The sequence below is a fragment of the Microcaecilia unicolor genome, chromosome 2 (genome assembly GCF_901765095.1).
Source record: "Microcaecilia unicolor chromosome 2, aMicUni1.1, whole genome shotgun sequence".
Taxonomy (NCBI): Eukaryota; Metazoa; Chordata; class Amphibia; order Gymnophiona; family Siphonopidae; genus Microcaecilia; species Microcaecilia unicolor.
The window spans coordinates 366,643,604-366,662,729 of NC_044032.1; the positions used below are offsets into that span (position 1 = coordinate 366,643,604).

Here is a 19,126-nt window from a genome sequence, read left to right on the forward strand (position 1 = left end):
TGCTGTCCCAACTCCTCCTTCCTGCAGGGCTTCCCTGATGACATCACTCTAAACTGATTGGATCCGAACTACCTAGTGTCCCCCCTCCAGTAGTGAGTGGGCGGACATCCCAGGCTGACACTGTCCAATTGGTTTAGCCCCTCTCTGTTGTGCTTCTAGCATGGGGGATGCTGGTCCCCACAGACACTGTTTGATTAGGGTTACCATCTGTCCGGATTTCCCCGGACATGTCCTCTTTTTGAGGGCGCCGTCAGGAGTCCGGGCGGGTTTCTCCATTTCCTGGATTTGTTTCAGTCTTCGGGTCATCATCACATGACCTGTCCTCGGTCCAACTCCTCTGGCTTTGAGACTGTATGCACGCATGCTGTGTGGGCCAACGCAGGCAGGCTACAGGCAGCGTCTGTGCGCGTGCCAGCCAGCGCCCGATCAGCTGATGATTCTCCTGCACGCTGCACGCAGGCGCAGCGGTTTTTACTGTCTGCAGCCTGCTGCCTTCTCTGCTTGCAGCCGTCACGCCGCCATAATCCTGATTCAACGACGAGGCTGCAGTGTCGTGTGTGTTGCCAGAGGCCAGCCAGCCTTGCCCTTACCCACTGCCATAACCTGAGGTAGAACCCAGCCACAGTAGCTCCTTTCTGAAGAGATATAACTCTGATTTGACTCAGATCGTTTGAAAGATTTAGGGTGATAAAACTGACTTTTTTTCCCTCCATAGAAACAGAAATCTGAGCCACTCTATCGTACAGAACAAAAGAATAGAAAAAGGTTACAACTGGCAGCTATTAACAAAGCACGGTCAACATTTGTGGCAGAGCCGGTGGTGGGAGGCGGGGCTGGTGGTTGGGAGGCGGGGATAGTGCTGGGCAGACTTATACGGTCTGTGCCAGGTGGTTTGGAGGCGGGGATAGTGCTGGGCAGACTTATACGGTCTGTGCCAGAGCCAATGGTGGGAGGCGGGACTGGTGGTCGGGAGGCAGGGATAGTGCTGGGCACACTTATACGGTCTGTGCCCTGAAGAGGACAGGTACAAATCAAGGTAGGGTATACACAAAAAGTAGCACATACGAGTTTATCTTGTTGGCAAGACTGGATGGACCGTGCAGGTCTTTTTCTGCTGTCATCTATGTTACTATTTGCTTTTTTTGGCAACCAGGAATTCAATTTCTTCTGTATGATATAACATTTTTAGGTCTGAGATTGTGGCATAGCTGGGGAAAAGGCCACAGTTTACAAAAGCAGTTCAGAAGCATCTCTACTACTACTACTACTACTACTATTTGACATTTCTAAAGTGCTACTAGGGTTACACAGCGCTGTACAATATAACATAGAAGGACAGTCCCTGCTCGAAGAGCTTACAATCTAATGGACAAATGTACAGACAATCAAGTAGTGGCAGTCAAATTGGGGCAGTCTAAGGTTAGGTGCCGAAGGCAACATTGAAGAGGTGGGCTTTGAGCAAGGATTTGAAGATGGGTAGGGAGGGGGCTTGGCGTAGGGCCACAGGAAGTTGATTCCACGCATAGGGTGAGGCGAGACAGAATGGGCGGAGCCTGGAGTTGGCGGTGGTGGAGAAGGGTACTGAGAGGAGGGATTTGTCCTGTGAGCGGAGGTTTCGGGCAGGAACGTAAGGGGAGATGAGGGTGGAGAGGTAATGAGGGGCTGCAGACTGAGTGCATTTGTAGGTGAGAAGGAGAAGCTTGAACTGAATGCGGTATCTGATCGGAAGCCAGTGAAGCAACCTGAGGAGGGGGTATTATGAGTGTATCGGTTCAGGCGGAATATAAGACGAGCAGCAAAGTTCTGAATGGATTGAAGTGGGGATAGATGGCAAAGTGGGAGGCCAGTGAGAAGGTTGCAGTAGTCAAGGCGAGAGGTAATGAGGGCGTGGATGAGAGTTCGGGTGGTGTGTTCAGAGAGGAAAGGGCGAATTTTGCTGATGTTAAAGAGGAAGAAGCGACAGGTCTTGGCTGTCTGCTGGATATGCGCAGAGAATGAGAGGGAGGAGTCGAAGATGACTCCAAGGTTGCGGGCAAATGAGACGGGGAGGATGAAGGTGTTATCAACTGAGATCGAGAGAGGAGGAAGAGGAGAGGTGGGCTTTGGTGGAAAGACTATAAGCTCGGTCTTGGACATGTTCAGTTTCAGGTGGCGGTTGGACATCCATGCAGCAATGTCGGACAAGCAGGCCGATACCTTGATCTGGGTCTCCACGGTGATGTCTGGTGTGGAGAGATACAACTGGGTGTCATCAGCATAAAGATGATAGTGGAAACCATGAGATGAGATGAGTGAGCCCAAGGAAGAGGTGTAGATTGAAAAAAGAAGGGGTCCAAGGACAGATCCCTGGGGAACTCCTATAGAGAGCGGGATTGTAATTTGTCAACGGAGACGGAAAGTGGGGGAAGTGGGGGAAGAGGAGAGGAGGGTTTGGGTGGAAAGACAAGGAACTCAGTCTTTGCCGTGTTTTTTGTCTATTAGATTGTAAGCTCTTTGAGCAGGGACTGTCTTTCTTCTATGTTTGTGCAGCGCTGCGTATGCCTTGTAGCGCTATAGAAATGCTAAATAGTAGTAGTAGTAGTAGTAGTAGTAGGGTGGATGAAGAACCGTGAGAGTGTACTCTGAAGGTACGATGGGAGAGATAGGAGGAGAACCAGGAGAGGACAGAGCCCTGGAACCCAAATGAGGACAGTGTGGCAAGAAGTAAATCGTGATTGACAGTGTCAAACGCAGCGGATAGATCAAGGAGGATAAGGATGGAGTAGTGGCCTCTGGACTTGGCAAGGAACAGGTCATTACAGACTTTAGAGAGTGCTGTTTCTGTCGAGTGTAGAGGGCGAAAACCGGATTGAAGTGGATCGAGGATGGCCTGAGAGGAGAGGAAATCGAGGCATTTGGAGATGATCTCCAAATGAACATCACAGAATGAACACTTTGTTCTTAGCTCTGAATCTGCTTCTGTCCACACAGGAAACATATACATGGATACATGGACTACGGTGGCTGAGAAGGTCCTCTAGAGTTATTAAGGTGTCCTTTTATTAAGCTGTGGTAAAAAGTGGCCTTATATAGGTTTTGCCCATGCGCTGAGGCCATTTTCACTGCAGCAGTAAAATGGCCAATTTTCCCATTTTTGTCTTAATGGCCGAGCACCAATGTTGCGATCAGTGCAAGAGAAAACACAAATTAGTAGGGTGTATGATGCCCCTTCCAACTAGGGTTACCATAGGTCCAGATTTCCCCGGACATGTCCTCTTTTTGAGGACATTCCGGGGCGTCCAGCGGGTTTTGCCCGCCCGCCTCTTTGTCCGGATTTCTGGACAAACGGGCAGGCGGGAAGGCAAGCGGCGTCGTGGGTCTCCCCTCTCCTTACTCACTATCTGCCCTGGTGGTCTAGTGACCTCTTTGGGGCAGGAAAGAGCCCCCTCTTTCCTGCCCGGAGCGCTGCCTACCCTTGCCCTGCATCCTTCTTGGCTCGGGATTCAAAATGGCCGCCGAGAGTTGAAGCAGCCTTGCCAGACTTCAACTCTCGGCGGCAATTTTGAATCCCGAGTTGAGCCTGAGAAGGATGCAGGGCAAGGCAGCACTCTGGGCAGGAAAGAGGGGGCTCTTTCCTGCCCCGAGAGGTCACTAGACCACCAGGGCAGTAGATAGTAAGTAAGGGGAGAGGAGGGGAATATGTGACAGCGGGCGGGGTGAGAGCGAGAAAGGGCGCGGCAAGGATCTGAAAGGGACGTGGTGTGGGCAGGGCAGGGGGCATGGCATGTGTCCTCTTTTTCAGAGGACAAAATATGGTAACTCTATGTTTGATGGACCCTTTGTCTTCCTTGCATTTTTGGTAAGTCACCATTACAGGGTCAGTGTGGGAGGAGGCAGGAGGTCAGCAACAGCCCAGAAGCAAGGAGGAAAGATGAAATGCTGGCAATCTGGAGAGTAGAGAGGGGAAGAGAAGATCTAATTTACTCTCATGTGGAATTTATATTCCACTAAATTCCTTACCATACAAAGTGAATGGTGGCCACAATTGGGGGGGGGGGGGGGGGGGGGAGAGGTGAAAAATAGGCTAAGGGAAGATACCGGCAACCTGGTGTACAGTCAGGTCCCACAGGTACATAATCTAGACTGTGTTGAGTCCACTAGGGAGAGAGAAAGTACCATACTTTGGTTGTACCACATGACCCTTTACAGATTCACCTAGGGCACCTGATATTTTTGACTTAGTCCTGATCCCAACTGTTTCTGTTATTCTACCAGCCGGTCACTCTAAGTCTTCTCTCAGCAAAACTCCTGAACTAAATACCTACTCTTACGATGGTCCTATTAAAAGATACCCCAGCCTCGGATTCTCAAGATAAACTGTCATTTTACAATTAGAATGGAACACGAGTGGGGACACCGGGGTTTAATTCCCAAGTCAAGTCTTCCATTCCCAGCACCTATTGTCAAACTCAGGGCTTACAACTGAAAACGGTCTCTCGAGGACACTTCCCTCCTACCCAGCAAAGACAGCTGAGTCACCAAACCATGTCTCCTGGGTTAACACATGGCAAATTAAAGAAGAAAAAAGGAGAATATATCATAACCACAAATGAACTTGGGCCTGATATTCAAAAAAAAAAGAGCTCCTAAATTTCTGTCCTAGTTCAGCCACTTAGAAGCCTAAGGGCCTCTTTCACAAAACCGTGCTAGTGATTCCCAGCGCGGCAAATGTGACAGTCTATTTGGTTTGAACGGGCTGCCTCGTATTTGCTGCATGGGAATTGCTAGCACAGCTTAGTAAGAGAAGCCCTAAATTTTCAGCAGAAAATTAATCTTAAAATTTAGGCTTTGAAATTAATGTCCATTATTCATGTGCCTCTATTTATGAGCCTAGTGCCTGGCTTAGTAAAAGGGCCCTAACTGATTAGCGCTTGAGCCTTTACTGCTACAAAATAGGTGGCAGTTAAGGGCTCACGTGCTAACTTTTGGTAATGACTGCATTAATGGCAACATTAGCGAATGGCAATTAATTTGGAAAGTTGGCCTTTCTGGCTGCAGTAAAAATGGCTTTAGCATGCGGCAAAGACTGCGTAAGGATGTGCTAAGGCCACCTTTTGCCGCAGCTTTGTAAAAGGGCCCTTAAAAGAAACGCTGTACACAGCATTGTGTTAAATATGAGCTTAATGTGCTGGAAGATCCTGTGTTAGAACGTGCTAAGCCTAGATTTTACTACACTTTAGTAAGAGCCCCTTAGAAACCTAAATTTAGGCACTCAGATTTAGTGCTAAACTTAGTTTTTAATGAAAAATTCTTAGCATAAATTTAGGAATTCAGCCTAGTAAATTTTCAGAGAGACCATTAGGTATAACATAAGAACACAGGAATAGCCACACTGGATCAGACCAATGGTCCATCTAGCCCAGTGGCCAAGCCAGGTCACAAGTACCTTGTAGAAACCCAATTAGTAGCACCATACATGTTACCAATCCCAGGGCACTCAGTGGCTTCCCCCATTTCTATCTCAATAACAAACTATGGACTTTTCCTCCAGGAACTTGTCCAGACCGTTTTTTAAAGCCCAGACATGGTAACTGCCGTTACCACATCTTCTGGCAACAAGTTCCAGAGCATAACTATTCTGAGTGAAATAATGTTTCCTCCTATTTGTTTAAAAAGTATTTCCATGCAATTTCATTGAGTGTCCCCCTGGTCTTTGTACTTTTTGAATAAGTGAAAAAAATCAATTCACCTCCACCTGCTCTACACCACTCAGGATTTTGTAGACCTCAATCATATCCCCCTCCCCCCTCAGCTGTCTATTTTCCAAGCTGAAGAGCCCTAACCTCTTTAGCCTTTTCTCATATGGGAGCAGTTCCGTTCCCTTTATCATTTTGGTTGCTTTTCTTTGAGCCTTTTCTAATTCTGCTATATATTTTTTGAGATACAGCGACCAGAACTGAACATGATACTCAAGGTGAGGTTGCACCATAGAGCAATACAGAGGCATAACAATCTTTTTGGTCTATTTTGAATCTTTCTCCTAATAACTCCTAGCATCCTGTTTGTTTTTTTTTTGGTTGCCGCCACACACTGGGCAAAAAACTTCCAAAATTAAGAGAGTAAACCTTTTGAATAATATCTGCTTTAAGTTTTTTAGGCAACACTAATTTGGAAAGCGATTTATTACTGAAGGGCCCATCTCTGCAGAAACAACAGGTGGAATAAATCATTGACAGTGGTCCTGAAGTGAAGCAATGGGTAAGATATCGTGCTTAATAACATAACATTCTGAACAGCTTCCTATCACATCTCCAGTAAAATCTTAGTTTTCATCCTTTTTTAGTAACATTTGATTTTCTGCCATTTTTCTTCTTCCAACAGAGCAGGAGGGATGGTCTTATATCCAAATGCCATTAATACTGTCAATACTCACTACTGATATAGGAGAAAGTGGGATGTTTGACCACAGCAAAACAAAGCCTGGAGAGATGAATCTCAAGAACACTTGTTTATTGATGAAAAAAAGACTCGACACAAATGTGTTTCGGCCGTAAGGCCTGCATCAGGAGTCTACAAAACACACATATAAACAAATAAACCTTGAATAAAAATCAGAAAAAAATTAGATAAAAGCAAACCAAATCACATGTCAGAATACTCAAAAGCAAATGGTAATGGAAAATATCACAAAATATAACTGTGTTCTCCTATGTGGCGTTCGGGTTCTCCACTTCACTACGGATTTGTTTGAACAATACTCAATACTGAAGCAGTGTACAGTAACTGCTGCTATAAAATCACATTTATACTACTGCTAATAATGCTGGTACTAGTCATAATCCAAATTGAAATAATTAAGGGTCTTTTCCAGTACTAAATATAATGACAGGATGATTAAAGTACCTTTAAAGGGACACTGTCCGATTCCCCACTTAAAAGCATATCTACCATCATGGCGCTGTCACCACTTAACCGGCCCTGTCACAATGCACTAACAAGATGAGACAAATATCTGCCTTGCAGGAGCCTAGGACTCTGGCAGATGCTCTTCAGAATACAGTGTTTAACAGTGAGCAGAGTTACTAGGCAGCTTTTATTAGTAACTGTACTCAGTCTTCCCTGGTTAAGGAATAAAATTACAACATCTCATCATATTTTTTCACACTGTATTAGGCCCAAATCAGTCACCAGAAAAATCAGAACTGTGTATCTCATCTAAGATAAGAAATACCTCAACAAGCAGTATGACAGAACACACAGACCTTTCAAGTTGGGATGAGCCACAAATGAAACATTATACTACTGCTATTATGAATATGTCTTCTTACATTCCACTATATCCTCTAGAGTTCCAAGCCTTTAATACTAGAAAACTGGAAAGTAAACAAATTGTAGATCTTGCTCTAGAAAGAGAGCCAATCATTAAATTGAACAAAATAGGCGAAATAGACAAACCCTGGGGGATGCCACAATCTGGAATCAATTCATCAGTTAGTTTTCCCTTCATTTTCACTCTATAATGTCTGCAGGTCAAAAATCCATTGAAGCAATTACTGCACCACTGATGCCATAATAATCCAAGACGGTTAGTAGGACCCCAGGTCAAAGGCACAAGACATGTCGAATTGCATTAGGAGGAATCTCTCCCTCCTCTCTTCTGTTGATAATGTTGATAACACTGTCTCCTTGGCTATATCCACTCCTAGAACCTGATTGTGAATGATTTAAAATATCATATCGGGTCAAATAAGCAGCCAACTGTTCCACAACCAATAGAGAGATGGATGCAACAGGTCTGTAATTTGACACACTATCCAATTGCAGTGATCTTTTTGTAGGAAAAAGATACAGGTACTCATTATGGGTGGGGTCACCACCTATGGCTCTGCCCCTACGATAGCCACGCCCATATCAGCCATACCCAATATACCAGCCATGATGCATATAAACAGGCATCATTGAAATTATTATAGCAGTATAGAAGAAAAAAATAACTTGTGATCTTTTTCCATTATAAATAATTTCTGTAAGCTGTTACAGCTCCAGTATACCCAGTTCAAAATAAGACAGCTACTACTACTACTATAAATCACTTCTATAGCGCTACCAGTCATATGCAGCGCTTTACAATTGAACATGAAGGAAGACAGTTCCTGCTCAAAAGAGCTTACAATCTAAATCAGGACAAACAGACAGGATCAATAAGGATAAGGGAAGGACAGACAGAAGGACACAAGGATAAGATAAAAGTGACAAGTCAGGTGTCGAAAGCAGCATCAAACAGGTAGGCCTTTAGCCCGGATTTGAAGGCGGCCAGGGATGGAGCTAGACGTAATGGCTCAGGAAGCCTATTCCAGGCATAAGGTGCGGCGAGATAGAAGGAGCGGAGTCTGGAGTTAGCGATGGAGGAGAAGGGCGCAACTAGGAGAGATCTGCCTAGTGAACGGAGTTCTAGGGAAGGAGTGTAGAGAGAGATGAAGGTGGAGAGGTAGTGAGGGGCTGCAGAGTGAATGCACTTATAGGTCAACAAGAGGAGCTTGAATTGTATACAGAAATGGATAGGGAGCCAGTGAAGTGATTTCAGGAGAGGGCTGATATTGGCATAACAACTTTGGCAAAATATTAGTTGTGCGGCAGAGTTTTGAACAGATTAAAGAGGAGAGAGATGGCTGAGTGGAAGACCTGTGAGAAGCAAGTTGCAGTAGTCTAAGCGAGAGGTGATGAGAGTGTGGATGAGGGTTCTGATAGCGTGTTCAGAAAGGAAAGGGCGAATTCTGGCGATGTTATAAAGGAAGAAACAACAGGTTTTAGCAATCTGTTGAATATGGGCAGCAGATGTAAATTCTCAAATTGCAATATTCCAAACACTAAAATGAAAATAAAATGATTTTTTTCTAACTTTCTTGTCTGATGACTTTGTTTTTCTAATCATGTTGGTCCCAGTCTTGGATTCTGCTGCTATCTGTTCTCTTAACTCCGTGTCCAGGGCTTCCTTTCCATTTATTTCTTTACTTTCCTCATTTCTTCTTCATTTCTTACCCTACATCCATAAATAAAAGCTGGGTCCTCCTCCGTGGAATTGACTGGAGGAGGTATAACGTGGATCCAGCTTTTGCCTATTTTCTCCATCCATGTGCAGTTTTCCTCCTCTGTCCTCACCTCCCATCCATGTCCAGCACTTCTCCTCTCTCCTCCACTCCATCCATCCATCCATGTCCAGCATTTCTCCTCTCTTCCCTCGCCTGTATCCATACCCAGCAATAATTCTCTCTCCCCCACTCCCCTATCCAAGTCCAGCATTTCTCCTCTCTCCCCTACCTCTTGATCCAACCATGTCCAGCAATTGTCCTCCCTGCCCTCCATCCATCCATGTCTAGCAATTCTCCTCTCTCTCCTGCTCTTCTCTCCATCCATGTCCAGTATTTCTCCTCTCTCTTCCCTCGTCTGTATCCATATCCAGCAATAATTCTCTGCTGCTCTCCTCTCCATCCATTTGCAGCATTTCTCCTCTCTCCCCTGCCCTCCCCTCCATCTATGTCCAGCAATTCTCCTCTCCATCCATTTGCAACATTTCTCCTCTCTTCCCTGTCCTCCCTTCCATGTCCAGCAATTCTCTCTTCCCTGCCCTCCCCTCCATATCCAGCATTTCTCCTCTCTCCCGTCCTCCTCTCCATGTCCAGCAATTCTCTCTTCCCTGCCCCCCTCCCATCCATGTCCAGCAATTGTCCTCTCTCTCCTGCCCTCACCTCCCATCCATGTCCACGTCTCCTTTCTCCTGTCCTCCCATCCATGTCCAGCAATTCTCCTCCCTGCCCTCCATCCATCCATGTCCAGCAATTCTCCTCTCTCTCCTGCTCTTCTCTCCATCTATGTCCAGTATTTCTCCTCTATCTTCCCTCGTCTGTATCCATATCCAGCAATAATTCTCTGCTGCTCTCCTCTCCATCCATTTGCAGCATTTCTCCTCTCTCCCCTGCCCTCTCCTCCATCTATGTCCAGCAATTCTCCTCTCCATCCATTTGCAACATTTCTCCTCTCTTCCCTGCCCTCCCATCCATGTCCAGCAATTGTCCTCTCTCTCCTGCTCTCCCCTCCCATCCATGTCCACGTCTCCTTTCTCCTGTCCTCCCATCCATGTCCAGCAATTCTCCTCTGCCCTCCCGTCATCCATGTCCAATGATTCTCCTCTCTCCCCTGCCCTCCCCTCTCATCCATGTCCAGCGATTCTCCTTCTCCTGCCATCCATATCCAGCGATTCTTCTTTCCCCCCTGTCCTCCCCTGCTATCCATGTCCAGCGATTCTCCCTTCCCCTGTCCATTCTCCTTCTCCCACTGCCTGATTGAGAGTCCAGGCCCCCAGCATCATCAGCCAGTGCAGCAATTAAGAGAGGCTGACGGCATCGGGGCCTTCCCTCTGAGTTCCGCCTACTTTGTTTCAGTTTCCTGTTTCTTAACAGGCAGGACTCGCAGAGGGAAGACCCCAACGCTGGCAGCCTTTCTTAATCGCTGCACCGCGCTGCCAAGGGTAAGGAGGGTCGTGGGGAAGAGAGGAGCGAGAGAAAGAATGCAGGCCAGCGACTCGCTGGCAAAAAAAAAAAAAAAGGTGCCGGTAAGCTGTATCGGTGTATACCGGCACACAAAATGTCTTGCCCAATTGTAAAGTAGGATTTTTAGGAATGGGAGTAAGTACAATGTGTCCCTTTGCCTCTGGGAACCTGCCTTCAGCCAACATATTTATAATTCCATGGTGTAAATAAGGCAAAAACCTCACCAGGTCCCTCCCACAACAAGTAGGCCGGACAGGTATCCAGTGAGCAGTGAGACCTAGCGAACTTGTGTAAATATGATCCAATTGTATTAAGGGACGGATAAGAAAATTACTTCCAACTTGCTACCGGTTATAACTGGGACAGCCAGACTGTAATTTCAATTGGCTGGAAAAACAGTGTAGGAATTCCTCATTTGAAGGCAAACCTTCAGCTACACATCCCCACATCAAGGGGCAGCTCAAGCCCCACTCCCTCCCCCATATGCAGCAATTTCCCTTCCCTACCCTTCCATTTGGAGGATTTCCACAATTCTTGAGGTTGGTTTGTAAAAGACCAAATCTTCCCAGCCCCATCCACCTATATATGTTGTTTTATAGCATATACAAATTTGACCACATCATCCTTACTTACAATTTCACTTACAAAATATAAGTTTTACAATTTTAACTGAACGGACGTCTCTCAAGCTGGCAACCGTAGCTTGAGGACACTATCAGAGGCTGGGCAGAGCTGATTAGCAACCATTATTAGCTCACTAACCGGATAGCCAATCAGATAAGATTAAGATAGCAAAAAGGCTGCCTAACTTTATCCGGTTAGCTACCCAGTTAGCAGTCTGATTATGGCAGCTAATACATCTAGATCAACACTGAAACCAGCACCAGATAGTATTTGGGTACTTGCAGCTTCCATTTAACCACAGCATCTGGTCTTTTTCCAGAACGCTGGGGCTGCAGTTAAATATGAGGCAGAAGGTTTCTGTGTACCAAAGAGCCACCAATCAGCTGGAAATAAACACCTAGGGGAGAATTCTTTAACAGGGTGCCTCCATTTAGACTGCGCAGGGGGTGCCTATTCCATTTTACAATATTAGCGTAAACGCACGTAGCGCATAATTTCTGCCAGGTCAATGGCAGGGGCACATGCAACGTGCAGAACAAGAATTCTCTAAGCTGGAGACACACCCATGTCCCTCTTATGCTCCTCCCACATATAGGCTCCCTTGCAGTTATGCAGTACAGCACTTTCATGCTATCTTACAGAATAACATGTAATGCATTTACACTCGTAAATGCTGTTTTCTGTGCACTTACGTACACCTGCACACATCCTGTTATAGAATTGCCCTTTACAGTTTACAATTTATAAACACCTAATATAGAAGCCCTAAATATACCCACAATTCAATGAACAGCACACTTATGGAACAGCCAGGACTGTCTCTAGCGTTAATCTATACATGCAGTTTCAACCAACAATTCCGTTTCCGCTAAGTGATGCTCATCTAATTACTTCAAACCCCTTTCAAACCTTTGTGCATTTCTACTGTACAGCCACCACTCGAAATACATATGATTCTTGCCTAATGCCTACAGCCTTGCAGTATCATCTGAAGAAGGGACCTATGTGAACTTTAAAGTTTATGGATATCATCTAAGGAGAATTCTTACGTGGATCTAAGAAAAGGTTATCACATTTGAGAACAAATCCAGTTTTCCTTGAGCCCAGTACAGATGCTTGAACTCACCACTATAGTTCTGCCACAGACTTCCCTCAGCTAGAAACGCCTCTCTGATTCAAGTCCCATATGCACATGTCCCAGTCACTACTGGGATGAACTGGCCTATCAGGATCCCTCAGTTCCTCAGTCAGTGTCAGCGGTGACGTATGTTGTCTATAGGATGCCTGGGAGAAGAGAGGGAGAAAAAAAAAGAAAAGAAAAGAGACTGAATTAGAAAGAATAGCTATTTGGTATGCTCTGCTCTGTCTATTCAAATCCTCTTCCCTCATGTTTCTTGTAGGCTCGCTAAGGACGCAGGGAACTTTCTGTTCTGAGGTGGTGGGATGTGGCAGGCCTTGAGCATGTGGTCTGCTCAAGACCCCATACTAACTGCTCTTATTTCCCTTCAAAATTGGTCTGGTAGAGGGTGGCAGAAGCAGTAGACCCAGCAGGGACAGCATTCAGGTAAAAACAAAAGAGGGCAAATGTTGGACACCTGGGGGAGGAAGGAAGGGGATAGGCTGGACACTTGGGGATGGATAGAAAAGGAGGGAGGCTGTATGTCTGAGGGGTAGGTAAGGAGAGATGCTGGACATGCGAAGAAGTGGTAGAGAAGGGGAGATGCTGGACTAAGAAAGGGTACAGGAGGAGGAGATATTGGACAGAAGGGTGAAAGGCCTTAAACCGTTCTTTGAGAAGGGGTCACGGCTGAAGATTTGCCTCAGGTGTCAAGTACCCTACAGCTGGCCTGTTGGGGAGTGGAAGAGAGAAAACTATTGTGTACCTGCTCATCTACATTGAATCTTGGGGTCATCACAATGCAAAAGTTTTAAGTGCAGCATATGCACAGAGGTGGCTGCTTAGAGAACGAGGGTGGAAGGAAAATCTGTTGTTCAGATTACATAAACACACTACTGGCAGTTCTATAACTAGGTGCTCACAGGTATGAACCCTTTGTGTGCATTAAGTGCAGAGAAAAGTGCCACTTACACATATAAGGGTGAACGTAATTGCTACTGCATGCAACAGCAAGGGGGGTGCAGACATGGACGGGACTCCCAGTTACACTCAACTTACATAAGTTACACATGCCTTTGCTGCATTGAGGTGCCTGCAGTTATGACAGGTCGGTGGTTGATGTAAATGAGCACCTAAATATAAAGCACATCAACTGAGTTACACGAGAATTCTATAATGGTATCTGGGCGTCCAGATGCCAATATAGAACAGGCTCTCACTTCTTGGCATGGGGGCACATAAAAGGCGGCATCCACCACAGAAATGCCACCACTGAGCACAAGAAATTTAATCAGGCCTGGCAGTGTTCTCTGAAGAGGGTAAGTACATAAAATGATGAAACAAAATGTTTATAAAATGATGAAATAAAAAGAAACTTGGAAAACTAAACAGCTGTGATAGAGAAGAATATAACTGATAAGATCAGGGCAAGACTAATGCCTAGGCAAGTTAGGAAAATGCCTAGGACCCAAACGTTTTGGTCAGATCCTCAGATATGCTAATTCAATGGTTCCCAAGGCACATTTTGTCCTTAAGTCAAGTCAGTATGCTGCAGAAATAAGAGTTTGGGGGGGGGGGAGGCAGTCAGAGTTATAGCTGCCTGCAGAAATCTGTCTGTTCTCCCCACCCCCTTGTGTATTGCTGTCCAGTCAGCAGAAGGAGTCAGTGAAAAGCATTTTTTAACTGCTGCTGCCTTCTCTGCAGTACCAACCATTTGGCCCCAGTGCTCTTATCTGCCAGCAAGGGTTGATCCTACTCAGGACAAGACAGGTTAGACTTGTAGCAAAAGGAGAAAATTGAGTGAAAGAATAAGTGGTGAAATATGGAAACTCAGAGCCAGATGCATCAACCAAACGTAAAAAAAGCAAAAACGTAAAAGCTGTTACCGAATTTAAAAAAACGAATGCAGCAAAAAAACAAGTCGCACATGTTTGGTGCGGTATTTGAAAGTACAATGCATCAATCTGCTGGAATCCCCGTCGGTAACTGGCCCCTAAAGCATGTGCGGAGCAGCCAAGCGTTATGCTGGCTGCTCTGCGCATGCCACACACGTCAACCCCCACCCCCCCCCCCCCCCCCCAAAAAAAAAAAAACCCAAAACACAAACACGTGGATCGGGGGGGGGGGGGGGAAAGGCGCTCGTCAGGAGCGTCCTGTATGGACGTCCTTGCCCCCCCCTCCCCCCGGGTGTGAGGCTATGAATTGTGCTCAAGAGGTTAAGATTGACAACTGTCTGGCTTTTTTCAGAAGAGAGCCGAATTTCATAGACAAAGTTGGAGATTTAAAACTAATGAGTGAGAATTCTCACAGGCCTCACAGGTCTTAAACCAGGTCTAGCATATGTACATACCAAAAAACTGACAAATTCCAATTGATAAATAGAAAATAAATTTTCTACCTTTGCTGACTGAAATTTTACTTTTCTAATCACGTTGGTCGCGTCTCTTGGTTTCTGCTTTCTTCCATCTTAACTGTGACAGCAGATAAAGACCTGTACGGTCCATCTAGTCTGCCCAACAAGAAACACTCATTTTACATGTTGCGATACTTTATATGCATACCCAAGTTTGATTTGTCCTTGCCATTCTCAGGGCACAGACTGTACAAGTCTGCCCAGCATTCTTCTGGTACTAAAAGTTCTGAAGCTAACGTCGAAACCCCTTAAAATTTACACTCAAACCCATCCTTATCTATTCAGTCATGATCAGGGCATAGACCGTAGAAGTCTGCCCAGCACTGGTTTTGCGTCCCAATTACCAGTGTTGCCACCCAATCTTTGTGTTTATGCTTGCATGAACACAAGGTGCCGATGTCACACTGTTTTAGTGCAAACTTCTCTCTCTGTGGTGCATGTTCACTTACAGGCTCACTGATTCTGCCTGCTGGCAGATGATGGGACAATTACTGAAAAAGTGATCTCACACAGGAAAGAGAAATACTAAAATGTCAAAAACTTAGAAAGTAACTGAGAACACTTGAAAAAGGAAAAGATTTCTTCAGTTCTCACTCTGAGGAAAAACCTAATACCAAATCAGGGGATTTCCCAACTGTGGCAAAATTCAGAGACAATACAAAAGCATAAGCATTGTAAACATTTGGTCAAAGTCTGTCTGTTCCTGCATGAATCAATAACACAGTCTCGAACAAGGACCAAGAGCTTCCTCATGTACCCTAAAATGGGGAACTGTTCCAGAATTTAAGGATAGGTAAGCAGCATTACAAGGCACCAAAATACACACATCAGCACAGTTTCAGGATGCAGATATCCTTGTATCAAGTTATCACAACAGGTCAGATTTCTTCAGTTATTTCTTGGAGAACATTCTATTGTCCAACACCAGAACTCTTCCCCTTGGTCCTCCCTCCACCCCCTGCTCACATCACCTGCCAGATAACCTCCTCCAAAAGAAGCACCATAATTCATCCTACCCCCACATCTGCTGCCATCCCAGAAAACCCTGCGTCCACCTGCCTCCCACCATCCTGCTCCCCAAGCCACAACCGCTCTCCTCCAAGTCAGCCATAGCAGCTGTGAGCCACATGATGCACGAGCACTGGAAAATAACATGCTCATACCACAGCAACACCCCAAGCCAGGCCCGGGTATTAAAAATATAAATAAAGTACTTAATGATGAAGCTATGCACAGCTACACTCATTTCTCAGGACTCTTATTAGCAATGTGTTTAGCACCTTAATCTCAGTCCAATTTTATCAATTTCTTAATTTGCAAGCTTCAATTGACATAAGCTCTCCTGAATCATTTAGCTTTGTGCTGCCTCTGTAGAGAGTTCAACTAGAGTTGAAATCAGTGAATAACTGCAGGGGATTAATTCTGGGCTACTTAAAGTGTTTCCTTATAGGGTAGGGACAGGCAACCTTGGACCTGGTGTATGCAAAAAGATCTCACACATATTCATTAGGGAAATCCTGAGTTCAACCCCTCGAGGACCAAGGTTGCCCACCTCTGCTATAAAGGAAAAGGCAAGGGCCAAGGTCAGAGCTGATGCAAGGATTGTGATAAAGGGGGGTATTGTGAGATAGACTGGGAGAGGGTTATAAATGTCAGCTGCACCCTCCAGCTTGCTGTGGGTTTATAGTTCAGGCGATAATGCAAGTGATGGAGAGTGAAGGCATGGCGGAGAGGAGTGGAGGCAGTCGAAAGTGTATAGAATACCAGCATTTATTTATTTATGGTCTCCCCTTGCTTACTATCTGCCCCGCACCATCTTTAATTTACTTCTGTCCCAGCGTCGGCCGCGTCATTTCAAAGCCCGCCCTGCTGCCCGTCTCTATTCTTCCCTCCTTTCTCAACGTGAATTCGTTCCGCAGAGTCCCGCCTTCTGACATCATTTCCTCGAGGGCGGGACTCTGCGGAACGAATTCACGTCGCGAAGGGAGGGAAGAATAGACGGGGGCGGGCTTTGAAATGACGCGGCCGACGCTGGGACTGAGGTAAATTAAAGATGGCGCGAAGCAGATAGTAAGCAAGAGAAATGGAGGGAAGGGGACACTCACGGCGCCGTTCGCCCGCCCAACACCCCCCCCCCCCTAATCTTTTCCTGCTGCGGCTCCTCAAGCCTCTTATACCGGGCGCCTATGCTCACAGCTACTAAGGCACTAGGGAAAAGTAGGACAAGGTATGGCTCCAAGGCCTCCCTCACAAAAACTCTCTTCTGTTCCTCTGCCCTACAGGGCATCCTCCCCCCCCCCCAGGTTTATTTTGATCTCTTGCCGCTAGCAGCAGGATACACCGGTGCCCCTCTGCTGGCCACCGTTTCGCAGGACCATGCCGCTTGCTTGAGGGAAACTTGCAATTGTTCTCTCTCGCTTATATGAACTAACTGAGCACTAAAGTGTTTTGAGTATCAATAAATATAAAACATTAATTTCCACCCACTGAGAGAAAAATGTCTACTACTGGTAGACCTTACACTTGATTTCGGGCACAATAGGGGAAAGAAAAGTAGCGTCTATTTGCTAGCACACTGAAAGAGAAATTCTATCACCACAGTCGAAAGTGTATAGAATACCAGCATTTATTTATTTATGGTCTCCCCTTGCTTACTATCTGCCCCGACCCATCTTTAATTTACTTCCGTCCCAGCGTCGGCCGCGTCATTTGAAAGCCCGCCCTGCTGCCCGTCTCTATTCTTCCCTCTTTTCTCAACGTGAATTCGTTCCGCAGAGTCCCGCCTTCTGACATCATTTCCTCGAGGGCGGGACTCTGCGGAACGAATTCACGTCGCGAAGGGAGGGAAGAATAGACGGGGGCGGGCTTTGAAATGACGCGGCCAACGCTGGGACTGAGGTAAATTAAAGATGGCGCGAAGCAGATAGTAAGCAAGAGAAATGGAGGGAAGGGGACACTCACGGCGCCGTTCGCCCGCCCAACACCCCCCCCCCCCGGACACCTAATCTTTTCCTGCTGCGGCTCCTCAAGCCTCTTATACCGGGCGCCTATGCTCACAGCTACTAAGGCACTAGGGAAAAGTAGGACAAGGTATGGCTCCAAGGCCTCCCTCACAAAAACTCTCTTCTGTTCCTCTGCCCTACAGGGCATCCTCCCCCGGTTTATTTTGATCTCTTGCCGCTAGCAGCAGGATACACCGCCGGTGCCCCTCTGTGGCCTGACCCAGAGCTTTTTCTGTGACCCAACTTCCTATTTAGGGGCTGGTCGAGGCCGTCTGAGAAAAGGTTCCCAGTCAGGACGCAGGATCTGTATCACTGCTGCTACTGGCGACAGAGATTGACAGACATCAATTTTAAAGTTAGGGGGAAGGGGGTGAGACAGAAGAGAGCTGAGCGGGAAGGAGAAAGAGACTAACCTGATTAGGTTCAATTCTTTTATTTCATGTCGTCTCCCGCTCGCAACCAAACGCAGCACCTTCTCCCGTTCCCCCTCGAGTCCATATCTCTCTCTCGGCTTCCTAGATGATTCATTCCCTCACCAGCCATCCTTCAAAACCTTCCTCTCCCAGCAGCTCTAGTGCGTATACGCTGACAGGCCACCCCTGTGTTACTGCCCACCCGCTCTCCACGCTGATGCAACGTCCTGCTTCCGCGTGGGCGGGATCTGGCAGAGAAAAGGCGCTTGTTTGGCCAGGCAGCCTGTTACTACTAGCAATGTTGGACAAACGGTGGTTTGTGCTTCAACCTTGGTGAAACGTTCCGTTCCAGCTGCTCACCGTAATGAGCCCAGTAGAACTCATAAAAGTTAAAAATGGCCGGTGCAGAGGTGGTGGTCTGCATCCTTTTGGGGGAGGTCGGGTTTTCCACCTTGCTGAATAGTTTGTCAGCGCTGCGCATGTCTTCCTGAGTCAGGAGGCTGACAAACGGCGGTAAGGTGAAAATGGACCTGAGGGAGGATATGATGAGAGAGCTGCGGTATGCTGAACTCACGGGCAGGTGGGGGCCGGGGGTGGAGGGAGCGAGGAGAAGATAAAAAAACCTCACAGATGTTTGTGTGCTGGCTGCCTGGCTCCATCAACAGCTGGCCAGGGCCGCCGAGAGGCTGGGCCAGGCCCGGGACAAGGCCGCCGGGCCCTCTCTCTACCCCCGGGCCCTCTGCACTCCACTGACATTAAGCGCCTTATCGTCTCCTTCGAAAGCGCAGCGGAAGTTATGTCAGGCGAGGGCGGGACACGGAAGGAAGGAGTGGTCTGCCGCTGCTTGCTGCGCTTTCGAATGCTTAAGGTCAGTATCAGGGAGCGACAGAGGGTGGGCCGGACTGCAGCGGCGGCACCAGGCCCGGGGAATTTTATCCCCCTTGTCCCCCCCCCCCCCCTCGGTGGTCGTGCAGCTGGCTTTTCAAAATTTAACAACCTGCTCGTGCGAGCCAGCTGCAGCACACTACTAA

The 19,126-nt window shown here is 46.8% G+C and overlaps 1 long non-coding RNA gene across 1 annotated transcript in view; it reads right to left on the bottom strand.

Moving 5' to 3' along the window:
- The window catches only part of LOC115463775, a 55,335-nt gene extending 36,441 nt beyond the window's left edge, over positions 1 to 18,894 (bottom strand). The window contains exons 1-2 of the long non-coding RNA XR_003941076.1: positions 18,096 to 18,894; positions 12,277 to 12,434 (exon numbers count right to left, since the gene is read on the bottom strand). This is a non-coding gene — a long non-coding RNA (uncharacterized LOC115463775). The remainder of the gene's footprint in view (positions 1 to 12,276; positions 12,435 to 18,095) is intronic.
- Between the last annotated feature and the right edge of the window lie 232 nt (positions 18,895 to 19,126).